General features: G+C 43.4%; 1 pseudogene; it reads left to right on the top strand.

The window, feature by feature from the left end:
* The window catches only part of LOC120435089, a 123,767-nt pseudogene extending 96,709 nt beyond the window's left edge, over positions 1 to 27,058 (top strand).
* Positions 27,059 to 27,383: the final 325 nt, after the last annotated feature.

Here is a 27,383-nt window from a genome sequence, read left to right as displayed (position 1 = left end):
CAGTGAAGAGAGGTCTATTAACACATAGTGAGTGAGAAAGGTGACTGGAAAGGAAAAACTCAATGCATCTCAAACCCCCCTTGTTTCCCGGGTTCCTGCTCTGGATTTTACCCAGTGTCGGGTTCCCACCCAGATCCACGACAGCCCCAAGGCTCTCTCATGGATTCACTCTTGATTATCTGATAGTGACTATTTGATTCATGACATGCCTTTTTAGTTTATTGTTTAAACTGTGCTTAACTGAAGTCTCTTGCTGGTGAGGCATTTATTGTAACACAGGAATTCTGAGTTGTGCCTCACTTCTAGTTCTTTTGAATATTTTCATAGCTAAGGATTTAGTTCGTTTCTGCCTTCTTGAATTTGTGTTAAAGGTTAATCACATTAGTCTGGCGCTTGCCTAGTTTCTCTGACCTCTAAATTGAGTTAATTTTTTAGTACCAGTCATCGCCAGGGTTTTATTTAGTTCCTTCTTATCTACTGCATTGACCAAAAGAGCCAATCAGAATTTTTCATCCAAGTCTGTGATTGGTTGGTTCTTGTCACATGTCACGGCCGGCAGGCCTGTAAACAAGGTGTGGACCAAAGTGTAGATACCACCCGGAGGCGAGGAGTGAAAATGCAGCAACAGCATTTTAATTATACAATCAGCTCACTAGCTACTGCAGCTAAGCCCAGGCAAATATCTCAGAATGCATTTTGTCCACAACTCAAATAAGGCATATATATATATATATACATGTATATATATATATATACCACCCGGAGGCGTGTTCCAACATTCGACAGAAGGGACTGCTCTCACAACTAGAGATTGGTGAGGTACGACAAAAATGCTAGGGCAAGGGGGAGCCAGGACGCCAGGTCAGGCGGGAGATATCATCACCCCCACCCGAGATTGGGTACCAAGCCCCAAGTGCGATAGGAGAAGGATCGTTGAGTGCGAGAGGAACTGACCTGAAAGATAGGATCATGGCCAAGCTTGAAACCTGGACCCCCGTGCCGGTTACCAAGATTACGTGAAGTACCCTCAGAAGGTCTGCTAGATGATGTTAATACAGCACTACGGACGATACCTACAGCCACGATTACCGACACTAACAAGCTGATCTACAATACGGCAGCAGTGATCAGTGAGATGCTTGGCTACAAGTTGAACAGCAGTACAAGGGGCAGTACCCTCCATGGAGAAGGAGGCTAGAGGCTAAGATCAAGGTAGCACAGAGGGAGGTCAGCCAACTATTGGAGTTGCAGAAAGGCACAATGAAGAAGGTGCCTAAGAAGTACAGGAAGTTGTCCATACCTGAGACCTTGGAAACTGCCAAGCAATGACTCACAGCCTTGGCCAGCCGCTTGAGGAGGTACACCAGAGAGATAGAAGGCAGGATAATAAACCAGCTATTCTCCACAGAACCAGCCAAGGTGTACTCTCAGTGGCAGGGGAACAATATGAGAACAGCACCACCAAGGCTGGAGACAGAACAATACTGGAAGAGCATATGGGAGAAGGACGCAACCCATAACGGCAATGCTCAGTGGCTAGTGGATCTGAGGGCAGACCATAGCAACCTCCCTGAACAGGGTCCAGTAACCATCACAATGGCAGATATCCAACAAAGGGTCTCCAGTGAAGAGTTGGACAGCACCAGGGCCCGACATGGTTCACGCCTACTGGCTGAAGAAGCTGACTGCACTCCACGAGCGTCTGGCAGCACAAATGAACCAGCTGCTAGTTAACGAGAGACACCGGAATGGCTAACCGAAGGTCGGACGGTCCCTGATCCCCAAGGACCCCAAGAAGGACCGGTCCCATCCAACTACCGACCAATAACCTGCCTCAGCACTACATGGAAGCTCCTGTCAGGCATCATATCGGCTAAGATGAACAGGCACATGGGTCAATACATGAGCGGGGCACAGAAGAAGAGGAACGGAGCCAGAACCGTTCCCTGTGGGGCCCCCGTACTGCAGACGACCCTGTCCGACACACAGCCCTGAGTCCTCACATACTGTGGTCGGTTGGTGGTGAGGTAGTCCAAAATCCAGGTAGTGAGGTGATGGTCCACTCCAGAGTTCTCCAGCTTGTCCTTCAGGACCGTGGGAAGAATAGTGTTGAAGGCACTGGAGAAATCAAAGAACATGATTCTCACAGTGCTCCCAGCGGTCTCCAGGTGAGCGAGGGAACGATGTAGGAGGTGAATGATGGCATCATCTGCTCCAATGCCAGGCTGGTAGGCAAACTGAAGTGGGTCCAGTGATGAGCTCACCAGGTGTCGAAGCTGAGCCAGGATCAGCCGCTCCAGGGTCTTCATCAGGTGGGCTGTTAGAGCCACCGGCCTGTAGCTGTTGAGATCCTTGGGCGTGAAGTCTTTGGCACTGGTACAACACAGGAGGTTTTCCAGAGCTGTGGGACTCTCCCAGCCTCAGGCTCAGGTTGAAGAGGTGCTCCATCACCCCACACAGTTGGTCTGCGCGGGACCTGATGACCCGTGAGCTGATGCCATCTGGGCCCGCTGCCTTCTTGGCTTTAATCCTCCTCAGTTCCCTCCTAACCTGGGTGGTTGAGAGAGACAGGCTGGAGCCTTGTGTTGAGTGTGTATTGAATGCTGTTGTTGGGGGTGGGAGGAGTGAGCAGGGTGAGTAGAGGAGGTGTGAAGTGTCTGAGATGTCAGAGGTGGAACAGCAGCAGTGGGGGTGGGTGAGTTTGCAGCCACTGTTGAAGACTGCCTCATGGCTGAATCAAATCTGTTGAAGAAAAGATTCAGTTCATTTGCCCACCTCACGTCCCTCCCAGGCAGAGAGTTCTGATGTTTGTGGCCCGAGATGGTTCTTAGGCCTCTCCAGACTTCGCCAACGTTGTTTTGCTGAAGCTGGTTCTCCATCTTCTGCCTGTAGCTGTCCTTCCCATTCCTTATCAGTCCCCTCAGCTCTCTCTGCACCCTTTTCAACTCCTCTTTGTCTTTGGATTTGAAGGCCCTCCTCTTCTGCTTGAGGATAGCTTTAATTTCTGGGGTAATCCAAGGTTTGTTGTTGGAGAAACACCACACAGTCGTGGTAGGTACGGTGTTATCCACACAGAAGTTAATACAGTATACAGGGTGGGCCTTTTATATGGATACACCATAATAAAATGGGAATGGTTGGTGATATTAAAGTCCTTTTTGTGGCACATTAGTATACGTGAGGGGGCAAACTCCTCAAGATGGTTGGTGACCATGGTGGCCATTTAGAAGTCGGCCATCTTGGATACAACTTTTGTTCTTTCAATAGGAAGAGGGCCATGTGACACATCAAATTTATTGGTAATGTCACAAGAAAAACAATGGTGTGCTTGGTTTCAACGTAACTTTATTCTTTCATGAGTTATTTACAAGTTTCTGACCACTTATAAAATGTGTTCAATGTGCTGCCCATTGTGTTGGATTGTCAATGCGACCCTCTTCTCCCACTCTGCACACGCATCCAGTACCCGTAGTTTCAGGTGCTGCACATCTCGTATCTTCACACCATAGACAATTGCCTTCAGATGACCCCAAAGATAAAAGTCTAAGGGGGTCAGATCGGGAGACCTTGGGGGCCATTCAACTGGCCCACGATGACCAATCCACTTTCCAGGAAACTGTTCATCTAGGAATGCTCGGACCTGGCACCCATAATGTGGTGGTGCACCATCTTGCTGGAAAAACTCAGGGAAAATGCCAGCTTCAGTGCATAAAGAGGGAAACACATCATCATGTAGCAATTTCAAATATCCAGTGGCCTTGAGGTTTCCACTGATGAAGAATGGACCCACTATCGTTGTACCCCATATACCACACCAAACCATCACTTTTTTTGTTCCAACAGTCTTGGAGGGATCCATCCAATATGGGTTAGTGTCAGACCAATAGCGGTGGTTTTGTTTGTTAACTTCACCATTCACATAAAAGCTTGCCACTGAACAAAATCTTCTGCGTGAACTGAGGGTCCTGTTCCAATTTTTGTTTTGCCCATTCTGTAAATTCTGTGCGCCGATCTGGGTCATCCTCATTGAGATGCTGCAGTAGCTGGAGTTTGTAAGGGTGCCATTTGTGAGTAGCTAATATCCACCGAAGGGATGTTCGACTAATGCCACTCTCCAGTGACATGCGGCGAGTGCTACGCTGTGGGCTCTTGCTGAATGAAGCTAGGACAGCCACTGATGTTTCTTCATTAGTGACAGTTTTCTTGCGTCCACATTTTGGCAAATCCAACACTGAACCAGTTTCACGAAACTTAGCAAGCAGTTTGCTAACTGTAGCATGGGAGATGGGTGGTCTCGTAGGGTGTCTTGCATTGAAATCTGCTGCAATGACCCGGTTACTGCGTTCACCAGATATCAACACAATTTCGATTCGCTCCTCACGTGTTAACCTCTTCGACATGTCAATGGCTGTGAACAAAGAGAAACTTGTAAATAACTCATGAAAGAATAAAGTTAAGTTGAAACCAAGCACACCATTGTTTTTCTTGTGACATTACCAATAAGTTTGATGTGTCACATGGCCCTCTTCCTATTGAAAAAACAAAAGTTGTATCCCAGATGGCCGACTTCTAAATGGCCACCATGGTCACCACCCATCTTGAGGAGTTTGCCCGCTCACATATACTAATGTGCCACAAACAGGACTTTAATATCACCAACCATTCCCATGTTATTACGGTGTATCCATATAAATGGCCCACCCTGTAGTCAGTAATGCATGTAGTAAGGCTGTCAATGTCCTCTCCGTGGTCATCACAGATCACCTCCCACACAGTCAACTCAAAACAATCCTTAAGAGCCTCCTCACTCTCCTCCAACCATCTCTGTACTGTGCGGGTGGCTGGTGGCTCCCTGCGCACTAAGGGCTCATACACAGGGACAAGGTGCACCAGGTTGTGATCAGATCTGCCCAGGGGAGGGAGAGGTGATGAACTGTATGCCTCTTCTGCATTGGCATACAGTAAGTCCAGTGTTTTATTGTCTCTGGTTGGGCATGTCACATACTGGGTGAAGGTGGGCAGTGTGGAGTCCAATGAGGCATGATTAAAGTCCCCTGATATTACGAGAAGGGCACTCGGAGATTGTGTTTGCAGTCTGCTGACCACAGAGTGGAGAGAGTCACAGGCTGCATCCACGTTGGCCGAGGGGGGGACATACGCTGTTATCACGATAACATGCGAGAATTCCCGGGGCAGGTAGTACGGACGCATGCTAACGGCTAACAGCTCAATGTCTCTGCTGCAGAGTTGTTCTTTCACAGTGATGTGCCCAGGGTTACACCATCTGTCATTCACAAACACTGTCAGTCCCCCTCCTTTCCTCTTACCACTGTCTCTCGTCCTGTCCGCTCACAGCAGCTGGAATCCCGGTAGTGTCACGCTCGTGTCCGGAGTTAGCGGTGTTAGCCACGACACCGCTAACGTTAATGCTGCCACTGCAGCTTCTCTAACATTTGATTGGTTGCCGTGCAAAGTAAGTCAAGACAGGTCGATCCTAGATAATCGATTGCTTGTGTGGACTTGGGGCAGCCAGGTATCCCAGAATGCATTTCAAATCAGAGGCAGCAATGGTGGTGGTGTAAAGTTTTAAAATACCCCGTTTTTCTGTCACCAACTACACTTTTAATAGTGTGTTCTCCTTGTTTGGCCTGTGAGTTTATGGTTTTCTTTTAACAATGGCTTTCTTCTTGCCACTCTTCCATAAAGGCCAACTTTGTGCAGTGCAGGACTAATAGTTGTCCTATGCACAGATTCCCCCACCTGAGCTGTAGATCTCTGCAGCTCGTCCAGAGTCACCATGGGCCTCTTGGTTGCATTTCTGATCAGCGCTCTCCTTGCTCGGCCTGTGAGTTTAGGTGGACGGCCTTGTCTTGGTAGGTTTACAGTTGTGCCATACTCTTTCCATTTCTGAATGATCGCTTGGACAGTGCTCCGTGGGATGTTCAAGGCTTGGGAAATCTTTTTGTAGCCTAAGCCTGCTTTAAATTTCTCAATAACTTTATCCCTGACCTGTCTCGTGTGTTCTTTGGACTTCATGGTGTTGTTGCTCCCAATATTCTCTTACACAACCTCAGAGGCCGTCACAGGGCAGCTGTATTTGTACTGACATTAGATTACACACAGGTGCACTCTATTTAGTCACTCATCAGGCAATGTCTATGGGCAACTGAGTGCCATGTATGATTTTCGTTCCATTTCTCACGTGTACACCACTTTGTATTGGTCTTTCATGTGGAATTCCAATAAAATTGATTCATGTTTGTGGCTGTAATGTGACAAAATGTGGAAAAGTTCAAGGGGGCCGAATACTTTTGCAAGCCACTGTACCTGTAGCTGTCCATAAACTCAATGTCCATACCTTGGATGCTTAGTGGTTGCAGTGAAGGACGTTTGTGCCTGCGGAAGTCTACCACCAGCAACTTGGTTTTTCTAGTGCTGATCTGGAGGTAATTCTGTTGGCAACAGTCCACAAAGTCTTGGCTCAGTTCTCTGTACTCCCTGTCGTCCCCATCAGTGATGAGGCCGACTATTGCAGAGAACTTCTGCAGAAAGCACTGGGTGGAGTCGTGGGAGGGGTCTGCAGTGTAGACGGTGAAGCTTGTTATGTTGTAATCATTTAAGGATGGCTTGTTTCCAGTTTAGGCATTACTGCCTGAATGACTGTCATGGATTTAGGTTATCCAAAAGTAAGTAGAGAAGAAAGTCTTTAACTTCCCTTATGTACAGTGGCAGTGGATGTGCGTTGGAGAGGCAATGAGCTTGAACCTGCAGGTGACCACTGATCACACCATCTGTGATGGAGGACTCATCTCTCCTGGTGTCCTGCAAGCAAACAATCATGTTTTTTTTAGCAAATCAACTTATTTGCTTTCTTAAAACATTTTTTCTGCATTTGCTATAGAACAGACCCCAATTTAGACAATCTAAGGCTCTCTCCCCACCGGAGAGGTGACATTCAGTGTCCCACAGTCTGGATAACCCTGACCATCACCCGACACACAATAATGTCATGAAAGCATCATTTTAAAAAAGGGCTATGTAAACACAACTAATAACTTCACATTCTGATTATCTGAAGAATAATTTGGGCACAAAACAAATTTCCCTGTTCAAAAACTTGCAGACTTCACTATATACAGTAGAGACAGTATGGACCCTCTAAACTAAGTTTATGGGATATGATCTTTGAATAAATGCAGACCAAACTCTCGTTGTTTGTAATTACTTACACAGCATGTCTTGTAGAATTAACTGGAGTCATCAGCAACTGCATAGAGCAGTCATATCTCAAGTCTAATAACAGAAGAGAGCAAAAGATCAGGAAAGAAACAACTTCCCCAAACCAAAGCACAAATGAAACAATAAGTAAAACAGATTGATCTAAAATATGATTAAAGTTCAGCCTGATTAATATAAATGTCACTGACAGTTACTAATATATTGAAAAACCAAAATACTTACCACTCTGTTGATGTCTTTGTGTCCAACAGCTCCTTTTCTAGACTTGTAAGAGTTTGATGTAATGTGTAGAGTGCTGGTCCGACCCTCAAAGACAGTAAGAAGCAAGCAGAGGGAGAAAAACCATAAAATTATTTAGAGGCTGATTTGATCCTTAATGGCTGTGCAACCATTATAACTTACAACACAAAAGGTCAATGTTGACCTGATACAACCAAATTAGACTAACACATATAGTACTAAAAACACCCTTTACTACTGTGTCTGAGTGTGTGTTATTGGCACTGTCAGTTTAGACCTAAAGAGATATGTATTTAAATTCACGTAAAGAATCACAACATTGACAACAATGATCTATTGAGTTGAAGCTTTCTTGTTTTCTCAACATATTCCAGTAAAAATGTGAGAACCATGAACATGAGGACTGATCTGTGTGAGGGAGGAAGAAGGTAGTGATGTGGCATCCTCAGAACATATTGTTTTATCTTTCCACAATGAGCAGCAAAATTTCCAGCTTACTTAGTTTTTCTAATTTAAGACAACCCAAATAAACTGAGTTGATCAGGTTGTTAAAAAAAAAGTACTGTTAACTTCCTTAAAACTTAACTTACTTAGTCCACTTTAAATGAGCTCTGGTGCAGAGAAGACTACAGCATTTCTGTATCCTACTGGTTTCTTCTTCTCTGCTTGAACTGATTCTTAATGGTTCCTCCACAGAGTGGGCCAGGAGAGCTCAGAGGTTCCCAGTGGTCAGTCTGCCCAGCAGCATCAAACACACCTGGACTCCATATTTATGGTCAGTACATGTACAACAACTACTTTTACATCTATTCTGTTCACAGTCATCTCCATGCTGCTCTTTCTAGACCAGTGGATTGTCAGTGTGTCCAACATGGATCTGATGTTTGGCTCCATGATTTCAGTCTGATTGGCTCATTCATAAAGTATTCTGTTCCAGCTGCTGGAGGACAACATCATCACTTTTGTGAAGAACGAGCTGAAGAAGATCCAGAAGGTTCTGAGTCCAGACTACCCAGAATGCTTAGAGAGTCAGAGGGAGGATGATGAGCAGAGGAGCAGCAGGGAGGCATTTGTGAAGATCACAGTGGACTTCCTGAGGAGAATGAAGGAGATGGAGCTGGCTGACCGTCTGCAGAGCAGTAAGAGGATTTCTATAAATATTTGAGGTGTTGACTAAAGGGGAAATATACTATTGCTTCAAATAATCAACAAACATAAATTTGAAATATGTGCATTGGTAAATCCTTGATTGTTTTTTATTGTTTTTGTCTATGGCTTCTTTTAGAAATTACCATTAGGGACATCGATTGGAGTCAGTGTGTATTTAAATGTGAACTTAAATCTAAACTGAAGAAGAAGTTCCAGTGTGTGTTCGAGGGCATCGCTAAAGCAGGAAACCCAACCCTTCTGAATCAGATCTACACAGAGCTCTACATCACAGAGGGAGGGACTGCAGAGGTCAATAATGAACATGAGGTCAGACAGATTGAAACAGCATCCAGGAAACCAGACAGACCAGAAACAAGAATCAGACAAGAAGACATCTTTAAAGCCTTACCTGGAAGAGATCAACCAATCAGAACAGTGCTGACAAAGGGAGTGGCTGGTATTGGGAAAACAGTCTTAACACAGAAATACACCCTGGACTGGGCTGAATATATAGCCAACCAGGACATTGAGTTCACATTTCGATTCACTTTCAGAGAGCTGAATGTGCTGAAGGAGGAAAAGTTCAGCTTGGTGGAACTTGTTCATCACTTCTTTACTGAAACCAAAGAAGCAGGAATCTGCAGCTTTGAAGACTTCCAGGTTGTGTTCATCTTTGATGGTCTGGATGAGTGTCGACTTCCTCTGGACTTCCACAAAACTACAATCCTAACTGACCCTAGAAAGTCCACCTCAGTGGATGTGCTGCTGATAAACCTCATCAGGGGAAAACTGCTTCCCTCTGCTCGCCTCTGGATAACCACACGACCTGCAGCAGCCAATCAGATCCCTCATGATTATGTTGACATGGTGACAGAGGTCAGAGGGTTCACTGACCCACAGAAGGAGGAGTACTTCAGGAAGAGATTCAGAGATGAGAAGCAGGCCAGCAAGATCATCTCCCACATCAAGACCTCACGAAGCCTCCACATCATGTGCCACATCCCAGTCTTCTGCTGGATCACTGCTACAGTTCTGGAGGATGTGCTGAAAACCAGAGAGGGAGGAAAGCTTCCCAAGACCCTGACTGAGATGTACATCCACTTCCTGGTGGTTCAGGCCAAAGTGAAGAAGGTCAAGTATGATGGAGGAGCTGAGACAGATCCACACTGGAGTCCAGAGAGCAGGAAGATGATTGAGTCTCTGGGAAAACTGGCTTTTGATCAGCTGCAGAAAGGAAACCTGATCTTCTATGAATCAGACCTGACAGAGTGTGGCATCGATATCAGAGCAGCCTCAGTGTACTCAGGAGTGTTCACACAGATCTTTAAAGAGGAGAGAGGACTGTACCAGGACAAGGTGTTCTGCTTCATCCATCTGAGTGTTCAGGAGTTTCTGGCTGCTCTTCATGTCCATCTGACCTTCATCAACTCTGGACTCAATCTGGTGGAAGAACAACAAACAACTTCCAAGAAATCTGAAACAAGAGATGACTCTACAGAGAAACACTTCTACCAGAGTGCTGTGAACAAGGCCTTACAGAGTCCAAATGGACACCTGGACTTGTTCCTCCGCTTCCTCCTGGGTCTTTCACTTCAGGACAATCAGACTCTCTTACAAGGCCTTCTGACACAGAAAGGAAATGGCTCACAGACCAAAAAAGAAATAGCCCTCTACATTAAGGATAAGCTCAGTGAGAATCTGTCTGCAGAGAAAAGCATCAATCTGTTTCACTGTCTGAATGAACTGGATGATCGTTCTCTAGTGGAGGAGCTCCAACAGTACATGAGATCAGGACGTCTCTCCACAGATAACCTGTCTGCTGCTCAGTGGTCAGCTCTGGTCTTCATCTTACTGTCATCAGAAAAAGATCTGGATGTGTTTGACCTGAAGAAATACTCTGCTTCAGAGGAGGCGCTTTTGAGAATGCTGCCAGTGATCAAAGCCTCCAACAAAGCTCTGTGAGTAAATATGAGGTAATTCCTTGAGTTTTGCATATTAAAATGAATCTTTAAAAATGGCTGATTTAATGAGTGTTCAATTTTAATTAAAAAGGAAGCATGTGTGTAAAATTTAAATTATCAAAACTTTGTTTTTTTGTTGTTGTATATTAAAAACAAAACAAAAAATAACCCCTCTCCCCACACATACTACATGAAATGATCTGCTGTTCTTACAGTCAAATATATGATAAGTTTAATATTTCATAGCACCTGAAAGTGTCAATGTTTTTTAAACATTTGTGAATGTATCCGTTATGAATATTTTGGATCCACAGGTAAAAATCAGTAACTCCCAATAAATAAATTTGAATGAAAAGAAAAATAAGGACAATTCAATGATGTCTGTGAAAGTTCTCAGTCATCCAGGTCATCATAGTCTAAGGAGCTTGGAAGGGAAAAAGCATCTGGATTTCTTTAAGTTGCATGAAGACATTTCACCTCTCATCCGAGTAGCTTCTTCAGTTCTAGGGTCAAATGGTGGAGAAATCCACATTTAAGCCCTGTGGGAGTGTCACCCCCAAGAGCTTAATGTGAAACCTAGCCCCACCCTATCATATGATTTCCTGAGGTCAGATAGCCCAGGTTGTGAGTGGGCCCACTCACATCCACTGACTCACATCGTGGACTGGAGTGAGCCAAAGGACTCAATTTTGCCATTTATCCTCAACAGCTGCCCATAGTTGACCTTATCACAGCCAGAAAAGCCGCCATATGGATTAATAGATTATCACAAACAGAAGCAGGGCAAATCAGAATGAAAGTTTCAGCCATCCTCTCCAGTGCCAAAGTCCCTCCGTCTAACCTCACCATACAAGAAAAGAAGACTGTTGCTTCCCTGACCAAAGACCACAACATCACCATATTACCAGCTGACATAGGAAGGTGGACTGTGGTTCTAAACACAAAGGATTACCACTCAAAGATCAACAATACCTACGAAGCCTTAAAGCAAGACCGCACGAGCAGCTACAAGAAGAAAGTTATAGCTTGTCTTCAAGACCTTGAAAGGGACAAAATCATGGACCGCCCTACATATCATCACCTATACACAGGGGATGCCATACCCTGCATTTACGGACTTCCTAAGATTCACAAAGAAGGTGTCCCACTCAGACCCATTTTCAGCAGCATAAACTCAGCCACTTACAACATTTTGAAACACTATCATCCTAGCACCTCTAGTGATGAATACTCCACATCACATCAAGAACTCCACCAACTAGGTCCAGAAACTCACCCTGGATCCAGATGAAACCATGGTGTCTTTTGATGTAGTCTCTCTTCACTTGCATACCAACCATGGAGGCAGTGGAGACTGTCAGAAAACGATTACAAAAAGATAGCTCCTTGGAAGATAAGATAAGATAAGATGGCCTTTATTAGTCCCACAGGTGGGAAATTTGTTTTGTTACAGCAAAAGTGCAAAGTTATGTAGCAAAAATTAGAAAACACTGGAATGCAATAAAATACAATAAAATAAAATAAAATACTATATACAATAGAATAAAATAGAATAGAATAATATATACAATAGAATAAAATAGAAATACAAATACTATATACAACTGAGTAGGAAAATACAAAAACACAACTTCGTCAGAAGAAGAATTGCACGTATAGCAGTCTTATTGCACATGTGTGGGTTTGTGTGTTTGATCAGCTGCAAAAAAGTCTTTATTGTAGAGTCTGACAGCAGTGGGAGGAAAGACCTGCGAAATCTCTCCGTCCCACACCGTGGGTGCCGCAGTCTCCCACTGAAGGAGCTGCTCAGTGCTGTCACAGTCTCATGCATGGGGTGGGAGATGTTGTCCAACAGGGATGACAGCTTAGCCACCATTCTCCTGTCACTCACCACCTCCACTGGGTCCAGAGGGCATCCTAGAACAGAGCTGGCCCTTCGGATCAGCCTGTTCAGTCTCTTCCTGTCCCCAGCAGAGATGCTGCCCCCCCAGCAGACCACACCATAAAAGATGGCTGAGGCCACCACAGAGTCATAGAAGGTCTTCAGGAGTGGGCCCTCCACTCCAAACGACCTGAGTCTCCGAAGCAGGTACAGACGTTTTGATGCATTCTCAATCATCCAGGTAAGTAAATCTACAAAAGTTGATTCTGTTCATTTGAACGTAGCATTTTCAGTGGGAGAAACGTTTCATCACTCATCCAAGTGACTTCTTCAGTCTCAGCTGACTGCAGGTTTCCCCAGTCTTATAACCAGTACATTTGCATAATGACTGAAACCAGCCCACTGAAGGAACAATGGGCTGAGAGGTCAGTTCCTTAATCTTAATTATGCAAATTCTCATGACCATTGATCAACAACCACTGACCAAAACTCACTGATCAAAGACAACTGATCAATGACTATGAGTACCATTCACAGAGTTGGGGAATTTCTGCAATCACAGCATTGCAAGATGGTGAAAGATGTACCCTTAGACCCACTCCTCAATTCAGAGATGGTCTTTCCCTTTTCACGTCAACGGCCTCCTTGACTCCGCGCTCAAACCAGCGTTCCTCCCTGTCCAGGATGTGTACATCCTTGTCATTGAAAAAGTGTCCACTGGCCTGTAGTTGTAAATAGACTGGACAGTCCTGGCCTGACGAAGTGGCTCTTCTGTGTTGTGCCATCCACTTCGCCAGAGGTTGTTTGGTTTCCCCGATGTATAAATCCTGCCATGCCTCCTGGCACTTAACAGCGTACACTACGTTTTGTGTCGGGGGTGGACCAATATTTGGCGCAGCGTGTTTTGGGGTTTAAAAGCCACAGAGACACGGTGTTTAGAAAAAATGGCTCTAAACTGCTCCGATACTCCTGACACATGCGGGATCACTACAGGTTTTTGCTTAGACAGCGGTTGTCCTTCTGTCCTGGATTGGCTGGAGCTTTCTTTTGGCACCTTCCCAGCTTTGACAATAGTCCAGCTGGGATAACCACATTTACTCAGGGCCTTCTTGATGTGATGTTCTTCTGCTTCCCTGGCCGCTGTGCCAGTCCTTGAAAGACAGAACCAACTTTACCCCCTATCAGTTTTGCACACTGTTAGACCTCTGCCTTACCACCACATATCTCAAATACAATGAGGGTTTCTACAGACAAAAACATGGATGTGCCATGGGCTCCCTGGTGTCACCTATTGTAGCCAACCTTTACATGGAGGAAGTGGAAAGAAAGGCTCTTGGCTCGTTTAAAGGCAGAGTACCCAGCCACTGGTACAGATATGTAGACGACACCTAGGTAAAAATCAAAACACAAGAAGTGGAATCCTTCACTGGTCACATCAACGCTGTGGATAAAAACATCAAGTTCACCATGGAAGACAATGAATAACTGTTTGCCTTTCCTGGACTGCGCTGTATGCATTGACTAAAATGGCAACCTCAACATTGAAGTTTACCGGAAGCCCACACACATGGAGCAGTACCTCCTCTTTGACTCCCACCACCCTCTGGAACACAAACTTGGAGTGATCAGGACCTTACAGCACCGGGCAGAAAATGTTCCCTCTAAGCCTGAAAGGAAAAGAAGGAACACACACGTAAAGGAAACTCTCAAAACATGCGCTTATCCTAATTGGGCTTTCATCAACTCAGCAAAGATGCACAGAAAAGAACATCAGACACCAACTAGGGAGGATCAGAAAGACAAACGCAACAACATTGTCATTCCCTATGTAGCCGGTGTATCTGAAAAACTCAGGAGAGTCTTCTCCAAGGGCGTGGTGTTTTCAGTGGAAGAAACGTTTCATCACTCATCCAAGTGACTTCTTCAGTCTCAGATGACTGCAGGTTTCCCCAACCTTATCAGCAGTACATTTGCATAATGACTGAAACCAGCCCACTGAAGGAACAATTGGCTGTGAGGTTAGTTACTTCATCATGATTATGCAAATTCTCATGAGCATTGATCAACAACCACTGATCAAATACCACTGATCAATGGCCAGTGGGCTGGTTTCAGTCATTATACAAATGTACTCTTTATAAGGCTGGGGAAACCTGCAGTCAGCTGAGACTGAAGAAGTTGCTTGGATGAGTGATGAAACATTTCTCCCACTGAGAACGGCACATCCAGATGAACAGAATCAACCTTTGGAGATGACTTGTCAAATTCACAATACAATACACTAAATTAAAGCAACAACCCTAACTCAGTAGTCGGCCCTTACTCATTACTAACTTATCTAACTAAGAGCTGAATGTCCTGTCTTTTTTAGATTTAAATTTTAAAAAGTGCAGGAACATTTTTATTCTCTTGTCTACTTTCAAAGTTGTAAATGATCCCCAATAACTTTGTGGTTTCAGACTGGGTGGCTATAAACAAACTTTACATGAGTATTTTATAGATTGTCTTTTATTTTTTCAGACTAAGTGGCTGTAACTTGTCAGAGAGAAGCTGTGAAGCTCTGTCCTCAGTTCTCAGCACTCAGTCTTCTAATCTAAGAGAGCTGGACCTGAGTAACAATGACCTGGAGGATTCAGGAGTGAAGCTTCTCTCTGCAGGACTCAAATGTTCAAGTTGTAAAGTAGAATTTCTCAGGTGAGTATTCATTTAAAATCTGAAATAAATTACAGCCTAGGAGGTTAACCCTTGTATAATCACACTTTGATACCTGATTCTTTTGTAAATAGTTGTAAAAATGAACACCAGAGGCATTGGCTGCATTTTAATAAAAATAATTGTAATTTTGTTTGATAATTTTATAAGTATTTGAGATCTATAATTTATATATCCCTTTCATACTTGTTTGTAATTGTCACTGTAAAAATGAGGCCAATCTTCACCACAAAAATAAACCTAAACTAATATGAATGTGTGTGAAAAAAAAATCTATAGTTAAGTGTTCACAGTTAGATTTTGTGTCTGCAGTCTGTCAGGCTGTATGATCACAGAGGAAGGCTGTACTTCTCTGGCCTCAGCTCTGAGTTCCAACCCCTCCCATCTGAGAGAGCTGGACCTGAGCTACAATCATCCAGGGAGGTCAGGAATGAAGCTGCTGTCGGCTAGACTGAAGGATCCAGGCTGGAGACTGGACACTCTCAGGTATGGCGATCATGTCTGATAGAAAAAATTGGTCATTTGCAAAATAAGAAATGAGAATGGGAGACAGACTGAAAAGCTGGATGACCCTAGACCGGTCTGTGGGACAGGTAATATGTTTGGAACTTTGAACTGAGGGAGATGACGAGTGATGGTGGAAATGGACTACATAAACAGGTGAAATGCTCTGTGTGAAAGATTGAGAATCTTAATATAAATCATTTAACAGTAAGCCATGTATTGATAATGAATTCATGACCTATCACTGCCCCTAGATTGGCTGATACTAATAATGCTAATCTGTTTCATCAAAGCTACAATAAAATGAGATTTTTGATGACTCATCAGGAAATCATTCAATCCTGAAATGACAATCAGAAACTGAGAAATGATGAATGGGAAAGGTTGTTTTGGGGGGGTTTTCTACAGGGTTTTTCAAGGCTATACTTATGATTAGATTAATTAACAGTAGTATTATATTCAGTTTGCTTCTATCTTGTAAATGCACACACACTACAGATTTTTGTAATGGCAAAGACATAAGCAAAGGTGAAAGGCAAAACAGAGTTGAAAATGAAGAAAAACATAGTACCGGGAGTTGAGCACATGGGAAGCAGTAGCGACATTTGCTCCCGAGCAGGTCAGGCAGTGATGAATCAGTTCAGGGGGCAGTGGCACCAGCGAATGAGTTTAGGAGGCCACCCATGATGGGGAAGATCCTCTGTTAATGGCCTGGAAAGTGGCCGTGATGGTGTGGTGGGGTAGATGAATGTGGACATGCAGGCTGTGCTGGACGTTGATGTGCAGGCTGTGCTGAACAGACTCTCCAGAGCTGCCATTGGACACAGCAGATGGTGAAGCTGCAGGCGATGGCTGGACACACTCTTCGGAGCCTCCAGCTGACATGAGGGAGTGCTGGAGCGGCTCTCCTGAGCCCCCAGCTGGCGGGGAAGGTTGCTGGGCAGGCTCTCCTTCAGCCCCCAGCTGGCAAGGAAGGTTTGCTGGACAGGCTCTCCTGAGGCTCCAGCTGGCAAGGAAGGTTGCTAGACAGGCTTGCCTGAGCCTCTAGCGCACACAAGTAAGTGCTGAATCTCCTCTCCTGAACCCCCAGCAAAAACAAGAAAGTGCTGGAGCGGCTCGCCTGAGCCTTAACAGGGACAGGTGGCAGCGTGGGAGCCATGAGTGACACCAAGGCTGGAGAGAATGAGTGTGAGGAAACCCTGAGTATTCCCACTTAAAGTTGCTGAGGCTTGGGTACTGGCTGAGTAGCAGGAGGAGAAACATGGTGTTTCTAGGGACCCCCCTATCCAGTGAGCAAAATGAGTCCTGTGGAAAGTGTGCTCGTAGTCAGGGATACCCCATGACTTTCACCTGAGCTCTTCCTCCAGCTGTGAGAGCCTTGCCTGCTGCTGCTCATACTAATCCATGTCTGCTGGGTCCATAGTATAGCTGGATCATACTGTCATGGCTGCTGAGGCAGATGTGTGGAGTGAAGAGAGATAGGACCAAAATGCAGACACTCACAAGGACTTTAACTGAAAACGTGCCCTTTATTGAGGCAGCACAAAACCATAAACAAAAACAGGAATACAAAGATGAAAATAACAAAACCTAAACAGAGAGGAAACTAGAAACAAGTAAAAAGTAACTAAAGACCTGAGATGTGGAACACGACACGTGAAACCTTGAACATAATAAATATGGATGATATGCAGACGATGAAGGAACAAACATTCAAGACAAAGGGCTTAAACAAATAGAGCAGGGCCGTGCAGAGACGTTTAAAGGGGCGGGTGCTCAAAGTTAAAAAGGGGCACACTGAACCAGGCTGAATAACAACAACACACATTCATCAGGAATCTAATATGGGATCACATCATACTATATCACTGTTGTGAGGTGGCGACAAGGCAAAGCAAACGTAGCCTATGTTTTACCTGATGGGTACAATGTTGCTGTTGAGGGGTTTCTGCTGCTCCTGCTGCTGATAGTGCTGGAGGGCAGGGCTGTGTTGATCTGAGACTGTAGACATTGAAAAGTTCATAGGAGAGATGGTAGCTGATTAAACAAGTGTCATGAGATAATAACAAAATGCAAAGAACATAACAAAATGCGCTTGGAATCACAAGGCAACAAAAAACTGTGAGAAATAAACTAGGCTCTGCCTGAGAATCACTCTGCTTCTCTTTTTCTTTCCATCCACACCTAACAACTCTTGCACTTAGTCTATAATAAAATGATGACAGAAAAATGTTATAGAAGCAAAACATTCCAGTTGTGCTTATTATTATTTTTATACTGGAATACCTCTCCAAGAACTGGTACATGTGTTAATGTTACCTGTGCTCTTTGTAATCCAGCTGCTGAGGGATCCACTGCCTTTAGTATCCTCACACAGCTCCTACTGTTTCCTCCTCATGTCCTTACCAGGGATGTCTGGACAATGTTATATCATTAGTAATAATTTTTAAAAAAACATATAAATAAAACACACACATGCACACACACACAGGGAAAATTTAGGCCTTCTTCAGAATACTGTATATAATATGGGCATCATGGTGCCGATCCAGAATCCTTCCCTTATTATTTATTACTAGAGCTACAAGAATAAAGCAATGAGGGGAAAAAAGTAATAAATATGAAATAATGTATTTATGATGATTCCATTTGTTTCACTATCCACTCTGTGCAGGGGCAAAGCTTATTATTATTTTAAACTGTAGAGATACAATAATTTTACAGCTGTAAAATCCAAATTTTGTCTTATTTAAAATATTAATCTAATATAATCTGCTTCTTAATGTATGTTCTTTAAAATACAGCATGTTTTTAATAATCCATAATTGTGGACATGCATATTAGATCATTCTTAGTGAAATATAAGCCCCCCAGAAAGGCAGGAAAAGCCCTGTAACTTGCTTTAAAACTAAATATGTTCCCTAAAACGGTGACAGAGCTACAGACCCATGACAGCCTTACCCAGTTAGCCAGCAGCTACGACCAGCACTACTTGTGCAGTTAATAAAAGGACAGGTAAAGTTTGTCGCGCTGTTGCACACACAGCACGCTCATTTGTTTCAGTTCGTCAGTTGCAACAAGACAGCTTACCAACGTGTACGTAATAAGCTAATACTCCCGTGTGCTATAGACTACAGTGTGCGCTGTACACCTACTTACTGGTTTTGTCGCATCAGTCTGTCTCTGAGTTAATTTGTGTTTCTCCTACAGCTCCGGACCGCTAAAAATGCATGGGCTCTTTATGAGCTCGTTCCCGAATCGTAACCAGCACTGGCACAGACGGGACTCCGCACGCACACACACATTAAAATAAATAAATAAATAAATTTTTTAAAAAGTTTCCTCAACAAAAGGGCACTTTGGGCACCCATCAGGAAAGGGGCGGGTGCTCAAGCCCCTCCAGCCCCGCACGTGCCTGAAATAGAGGGATAATGAGGGCATAAGACACAGGAGCACAGCTGGGAGCAATCACAATGACAGCCGGTGAAGCAAAACTGAAAACACTAACGTAGCACATGAGACTATCAAAGTAAAACAGAAAACAAGAGACATTTATAAAGGCACATGCAAACTGCAGAGGCTCAGTAAGGGTCGGCCATCCGCCGTGACCTGTTGCAGTGAGAGAAGGAAGACAGGACAAAAGACATACTGTGAAAAAGAGCCAGAGATTAATAACAAGTATGATTCTAATAACACATAGTGAGTGAGAAAGGTGAATTTACTTTTTCAATTCAGTTCAATTCAATTTTATTTATATGACTCAAATCACAACAAAAATAGTCAACGGTGCAATAGACTTCAATACTTGGAATGTGCAATTCACTTGTATTTTTATTTTTATTTTTTATTCCTATTTATTCTATTTATCCCCTTCGTATATTTTATTTATATATGTCTCTGTATTTATATGTGTATATATATAATATTCTGCTCACGCTCTGTAACTTCTGTCGGTGCTGTGCTTTTGGAAACCGAATTTCCCAGAGGAACCCACCCGAGGGATTAATAAAGTTTCATCTTATCTTATCTTATCTTATCTTATCATATCTTATCTTAAAAGTCGCCTGAAGGTGCTTTATATTGTACAGTAGATCGCACAATAATAGATACAGAGAAAAACCCAACAATCATATGACCCCCTATGAGCAAGCACTTTGGCGACAGTGGGAAGGAAAAACTCCCTTTAACAGGAAGAAACCTCCGGCAGAACCAGGCTCAGGAGGCGGCCATCTGCTGCGACCGGTTGGGGTGAAAGAAGGAAAACAGGATGAAAGACATGCTGTGGAAGAGAGACAGAGATTAATAACAGATATGATTCGATGCAGAGAGGTCTATTAACACATAGTGAGTGAGAAAGGTGACTGGAAGGGAAAAACTCAATGCATCATGGGAATCCCCGGCAGCCTACGTCTATTGCAGCATAACTAAAGGAGGATTCAGGGTCACCTGGTCCAGCCCTAACTATATGCTTTAGCAAAAAGGAAAGTTTGAAGCCTAATCTTAAAAGTAGAGATAGTGTCTGTCTCCCGAACCCAAACTGGAAGTTGATTCCACAGAAGAGGGGCCTGAGAGAAGAGGGCCTCTCTCTAAAACCAGGTGCTGATAGTACACTGCAGAAAGTCTCAGAGTGTCTTAGCGACATATATTGTTGGATGTCTCTGAGCCGTCTTAAGCTAAATCATGACAAAACCGATATTATAATCTTCGGTAAGCAGGGCTCTATTAGTCTCATAAGAAACAATTTGGGTCCATTATCAGCTAATGTACATCCCCATGTAAAAAATCTTGGTTTCATTTTTGATTCCACTCTCAAGCTGGACAAACAAATAAATTCAGTCGTTCGTGGCAGTTTTTTCCAACTCAGGAGCATTTCTAAGCTCAAAAGTATCCTGTCATCCAAAGACCTGGAAACTGTGATCCATGCTTTTATATCATCACGCCTCGACTATTGTAACTCTCGCTATTTAGGCATTTGTCACTCAAGCCTGTCTCGCCTGCAACTTGTTCAAAATGCAGCCGCAAGGCTTCTGACGGGTACTAGAAAGAGAGAGAACATTACTCCAGTACTCGCATCTCTACATTGGCTACTGGTTAAACATAGAATCGATTTTAAGGTTTTACTATTTGTTTTTAAAGCTCTCCATGGTTTGGCTCCAGGGTACATTTCAGATCTTCTTAGCTTGCACTTACCCACTCGATCTCTGCGCTCCTCTAGTCAGTTGGTTTTATCAGTTCCACGCTCACAGCTCAAATCTAGAGGTGACAGGGCTTTCTCCATTGCCGCCCCGAGACTCTGGAATAGTCTTCCCCCCTTTATAAAATTCTCTTCATCCTTGGAAGTCTTTAAATCGAATCTTAAGACCTACTTATTTTCCAAGGCTTTCGGATCTCTTTAATATCCTTTTTAATTTGTCTACCTGGTATCTTAGTTTACTGGATGGTGGTGTATGTGTATATATGCTTGTTCACATATGTGTGCCTGTGTGTGAATGCGTACAGTTTTGTATATGTATGTGCATATTTGCACTTACATTATATGCTATATACCTTTACATGTTTTACAATTATTTTTTAAAAAATGTTTTCTTTCTATTTTAATTCTTTCATTATATTATTCCCTGTTCAGCACTTTGGCCGACACATGATGTCTTTTAAATGTGCTATATAAATAAAGATGACTTGATTTGACTTGACTTGAAAACTAAAGGCTCTCCCTCCCATTCTACTTTTAAATACTCTAGGGACAGCAAGTAGGCCTGCAGAGCGAGAGCGAAGTGCTCTAATAGGGTGATATGGTACTACATGGTCATTAAGATAAGATGGGGCCTGATTATTTAAGACCTTGTATGTGAGGAGCAGGATTTTGAATTCAATTCTGGATTTAACCGCAAGCCAATGAAGGGAAGCCAAAACAGGAGAAACATGCTCGCTCTTTCTAGTCCCTGTCAGGACTCTTGCTGCAGCATTTTGGATTAGCTGAAGGCTTTTCAGCGAGTTTTTAGGACTTCCTGATAATAAAGAATTACAGTAGTCCAGCCTGGAAGTAATAAATGCATGAACTAGTTTTTCAGCGTCACTAAGAGACAGGATATTTCTAACTTTAGAGATGTTGCGCAAATGGAAGAAAGCAGTCTTACATATTCGTTCAATATGTGCGTTGAAGGACATGTCCTGATCAAAAATGACTCCAAGGTTCCTCACAGCATTACTGGAGGCCAAGGTAATGCCATCCAGAGTAACGGTGTGTTCACACCGAACGCGATAGACGCGAGCGAAAATGCCCCAAACGCCCCTAATTTGACGCGTGCACATTCGCACCTCGCAAAATTGCATATTTTGACGCGCGTGAACCGGAAATGTGAGAGGAATGTGGGCGGAAGTTGTGCCAGACGGTATCTTTGCTAGATGGCAGCTGTCGAGCTAGGGCTTGAAGAGAGAGTCTCCCTTCTCTATTTATTGTGGAGAGCAGAGCAGCCCGTTAAGGACGTCCTCGCCGTACCTGGGTCCATCAGGTCCTCCAGAGGCGTGAGCAGTTTGGTGAGTTTCACCACTTGCTCCAGGAGCTGCGCCTGGATGACGGCCGATTTCAGCGATATCACCGTCTTTCACTCGCCCAGTTTGAGGACCTGCTGTCCCGCGTCGGTCCCAGAATCGCCCGCCTAGACACCAACTACAGGCGCTCAATCCCACCTGCAGAGCGCCTGTCCATCTGCCTGAGGTTAGTAAAAGTGTTTAATACGGTAGTCCTTTATTGATACCTGTGCTAATATATGCTAAACCATCCGTTTATACACTGCTAACATGGCTGTGGTATGCTATCAGTGAATGTTGTCGGTGTTTACTGATAGCAAACTGTGGTATGGAGACGACTGTTTATAATATTTCTAGTGATACTTGAAAGGTCTCATCAAGTCCCGATTTAATTCGATTTATGCTGTTATCAGTGTTTGCATTGATAGCATGGCTGTGGTGTCTATCAATGTATGCTCTCTGTGTTTGCTGATATCAAACTGTGGTATGAGGACCACTGTTGGTAATCTTTGTAGTGATACTCCTTTTTTTTTTTATTTAGACCTGGTTTAATTCTGGTATGGTTGAACACTTGTATATAATCCTTGCAGCTGTCAGACTCTATAACAGGGGTCAGCAGCCTTTCTTAAATCTGAGAGCTAGATGAAATTGTGAACAGTTTGGTTCATCTTTAGTTATATGGTTCTATCTAGCATATTCTATCTTGATAAGCTGTGTCTTATCACAGGTTAATTTTTCAAAAATATTAACAATGATTTAAGCAAGGAAAGGGCTACATGTCAACATACAACTCTTTATTTCTATTAATGTCTTACTTCATTCCTACCTGATTGACATGTCCAGGAATTATGAGTGATTGGCTCACTGTAGGGGTAAAAGTTGCTACCAATCAAATTATGATATGGTAAAGTTAAAACAAAACACAACTGACTGTTTTATATTATATCTAATATATATTATGTAATTATCCTTATAATTACAAAATGTTTTATGTAAGATTCATGTTTTGTAATTTAAATCTGACATCACAAAAGTACTTTGGAATTTGAATAATGTATTTTGTAACTGCAGTACACATAATACTAATTTTGAACAATTCTGTCCAGGTTCCTTGCCACCGGGGACTCCTTCAGGACCATTGCGTTCAGTTTCAGAGTCGGTGTGTCCACGGTGAGCCAGATCACCCCCCAGGTAGCGACGGCCATCTGGGACTGTCTAGTGGACGACTTCATGGCTGTGCCTTCACCTGGAGACTGGCGGTCCATCACAGAGGGATTCCAGGAGCGCTGGAACTTCCCTCTCTGCTGTGGAGCTCTGGATGGGAAGCACGTCCAGACAAAGGCACCCATATATCATATAGGAGACACACACATTGATATACACTAAATATTTATTCTATTTCTTTTTTTGTGATGCCCAAATTTATGCACCAGCTTGATTTTGTTTAAACAATTATTGCACACTTTTTGTAAATCCAGTAAACTTCTTTTCACTTCTCAAATATCACTGTGTGTGTCTCCTGTATGATATATTTAACTGACATTTTTTATTGTAACAACCAACGATTTATACAGGAAAATAATGGCTATTAACAAGGTTGCCCAAACTTTTGCATCCCACTGTATTAGTATATTCTGTCATTAGTATAATATGAAATAAATTCTACATGTGTCAAGTCATGTGCCAACATTTGCTGTGTAGTAGAACTGAGACATTAGTCATTATAAAAATTTATTTGAAATAATATTAAAATTCTCAAACAGAAAAACATTAAACATAAATATATAAAATATAAGTATTTACAGAGAGACTGGAATAAAAAGGACCCAGCTGCTCTCCAGAGCAGGAACAAGGATGAGGAGGAAATGCTCCATTGGAGACTGGCGTGGCCTCTTCAGGGACACCAGGATGGACCACCGATGGACCGTCCCGGGACCAGTCCCTCATCTGCCTCGGAGCTGTCCTCCTCTCTGGGCCTGTAAAACAGCACAAAACACAAAGAAATGAGAAGGCTGCTACTAGATTTTAATTTCAACATTGAAAAAAAACAACAACAGGATATAATCAGATTAGTTGTAGATATTTAGTAAAGATGATCACAAGGGAATCCCACCGAGTAAAAAGCTATCAGTGCTTGCTGTACATCTGATGCTACAATTACATACCTGTGGGTGCAGCAGCAGGAGCTCAGGGACTGGGGAGCAAGGAGAAGCAACAGGGGATGCTCTGCTGCAGAATCAGTTGGTTCTATCGAGACAATATTAAATGTTAACAGGTTGAATACAATAATCATAGAGAAAGTATATACAGTGGTCCCTCATTTATTGCAGCAGGGGTTATCAGAATAACTAGCCCCTCGCCACGCACTTTATACACTTTTTCCCCACACACATGAACATTAGTCACAGTTCTCACAAGTTGATTCTCAAAGTACAAACCTTTGTAGATTTTAAAACGTAAAAGTATTATTATGCCGTGTTTTGTCTTCATCTGCCTGCCACTTTCGTGCGCCTTTTTCCCTCGCGGTGCAGGTGTCTATTTCCGAATGAGGGTCATAGTTATGGGTGTTTTTGTGCTGTTTTATCTATTGGATGTGATGGTTATAAAAACAAAACATGATAAATTTGACAAGCGCAGGAGACACAGCACGGAGGAGATTTGTCAATCAGGCTGCAGAATGCAATGCTGTACTGTGCAAAAAAAAAAAAAAAAAAAAAAAAGCGAGGCAGTGACGGATGAGCGGGACCACTGTGTGCTGTTTATTAATAAACAAAACATATTCCTATATGACAACATGCATAAAAGCAGAACGGTATTTGTACATCAGTGGGAAAATAGCGGTGTCTTGCTAGCTTTTGTGCGGCTTCCCCGGGTCAGTGAAAAATGTAAAAAGAGAAATGAATGAACTTACCCGATCTCTTCACATTTCTTCCTCCAAGCTCGGTCCTTTATATTCCTGTCTCGGTACACAAAGCAGCTGGTGTCGTACAGCTCCGGGTTGTTTGCTACGGCGTTGATTAGCCTTCCCTCCATTGAATAATGAAGGGCTTTGGCTGGATCTGCCCCTTTGACCTAGTTACAGCCACGTCACCAGGCTCCTGATTGGTTGTCGCGGCGCGATTTGACGCTGGAGTTCAGATTTTTCCAACTCGAGTGGAAGAGGCGAAACACGCGTATGCACAAAATGCAACACAAAAACTGACGCGCATGATTTTTTTCGCGAGTCAAACGCGCCAGACGCGGTACACTGACGCGCGTTTCAAGAGTTTTGGCGTTTTCGCGACGCAAATATGCTTCCGAATTTTCGCCGGACGCGCAATCGTGTGTCATCGCGCTCTTTCCCTTGACTTTACATGTAAACCTGACGCTCTGGCCGCCTCTATCGCGTTCGGTGTGAACATGAATCTGGTTTGGCATTATGTATGATTTTTGTTCCACTTCTCACATGTACATCACTTTGTATTGGTCTTTCACATGGAATTCCAATAAAATTAATTCATGTTTATGGCTGTAATTTGACAAAATGTGGAAAAGTTCAAGGGGGCCGAATACTTTTGCAAGCCACTGTACGTTAGAGATTTGTGGTGTTTAGCGTGTTTGGAGGCTGTAGTTAGTGTGTAGTTAGTGTGTAGTGTAGTCGTTGTGTTGTGTGTCAGTTCTACTCTGATATTTTGTCCAATGACTCGAGATATGGTGTTGATGAATGTGTCAGAACTAATCCAAAGATATAACCCTGTGCAGTCTAGAGAAATGGCCATCATCCAGTCTGTCCTGTTTCCATCAATCACTGTCTGGTTGACCTCAGTCTTGAAGCATGACAGGGCCAGACAATAAGGTCTTTAGCGATGCTCATCTGTGCTGTCTTTCCTCCATCCAGGACCTGTAAAGGTCCAGAATGAGGGACAAACACATCCCTACAGACCTTTCACATCATGGAGATAAACTGTAACAAAAACTGTAACAAAAACAAAAAAACAGACACCACAGATAATTCATTTCCCCGGGCTTTCACTTTGATGAACACTGTGAATGTTCATGTGTATGAGAGCCATGTAATGTCCATGTGTGCATGCTGACTGTGCTGCTCTGACCCCTCCTCCTTTCAGGGTGGAGCCTGCTGGAGTCCGATGGTTGAGACCAGGTCTGAGGAAGTGTAAGTGTGTTTTTAATGGGATTCATGAAAACAAAGCAGCACACATTCAACCATCTTCATCATGTCAGGAGTCATCATCAAAGTGTCAATCAATGAACAGATGATGGATCAATAACTGCAGCTGGATTGTGTTTGTTCTCTCCATCAGATTCCTGTCAACTCACAATCGACACAAACACAGTGAACACAAACCTCCAACTGTCTGACAACAACAGGATGGTGACACGTGTGGAGGAGGTTCAGTCATATCCTGATCATCCAGACAGATTTGATTTCCATCCTCAGCTGCTGTGTAGAAATGGTCTGACTGGTCGCTGTTACTGGGAGGTCGAGTGGAGAGGAGACGTTTATATATCAGTGAGTTACAGAAGAATCAGAAGGAAAGGACACAGTAAAGACTGTTTGTTTGGAGAGAATAGTCAGTCCTGGAGGCTATATAGCTCTGATAAAGATCTTCGTTATGTCTGTCACAAAAACAGCTATACATCCATCTCCTCCTCCTCCTCCTCCTCCTCCTCTGTCTCTAACAGAGTAGCAGTGTATGTGGACTGTCCTGCTGGCACTCTGTCCTTCTACAGAGTCTCCTCTGACACTCTGATCCACCTCCACACCTTCAACACCACATTCACTCAAAGTCTTTATCCTGGGTTTTGGTTCAATCCTGGTTCCTCAGTGTTCCTGTGCTGAGTTGGTGTAAAGAGTGTCTCCTGTTAGAGAAACACTCTGACTGTTGAACAGATAGTTCAGTCTGTACATGTCTGTCTCTTTCACTCACAAACACGTTTTCACATTCATGGATTCAATCAGTTGATGTTTGAAACTCTTCTAAATGATTCCTTGTAAACTTCTTCCTCTTCAGTCCTTTAAAGATGGAATCTCCCATTCCAGGGTCCACATGTTGTTTTCTGTCTTTTTCTACTCAAAGCTTCACAGTGAATCTCAGTATGTTGTGTTTCTCTGAAGCTCAGTTCACAACCAGCTCCTCTGCATTTTCAACAAGTCTGAGCTCATT

The sequence above is a fragment of the Oreochromis aureus genome, linkage group 3, assembly GCF_013358895.1.
Source record: "Oreochromis aureus strain Israel breed Guangdong linkage group 3, ZZ_aureus, whole genome shotgun sequence".
Taxonomy (NCBI): Eukaryota; Metazoa; Chordata; class Actinopteri; order Cichliformes; family Cichlidae; genus Oreochromis; species Oreochromis aureus.
The sequence above is the reverse complement of the archived record's forward strand: the minus strand, read 5'-3'. Positions and strand labels throughout refer to the sequence as shown.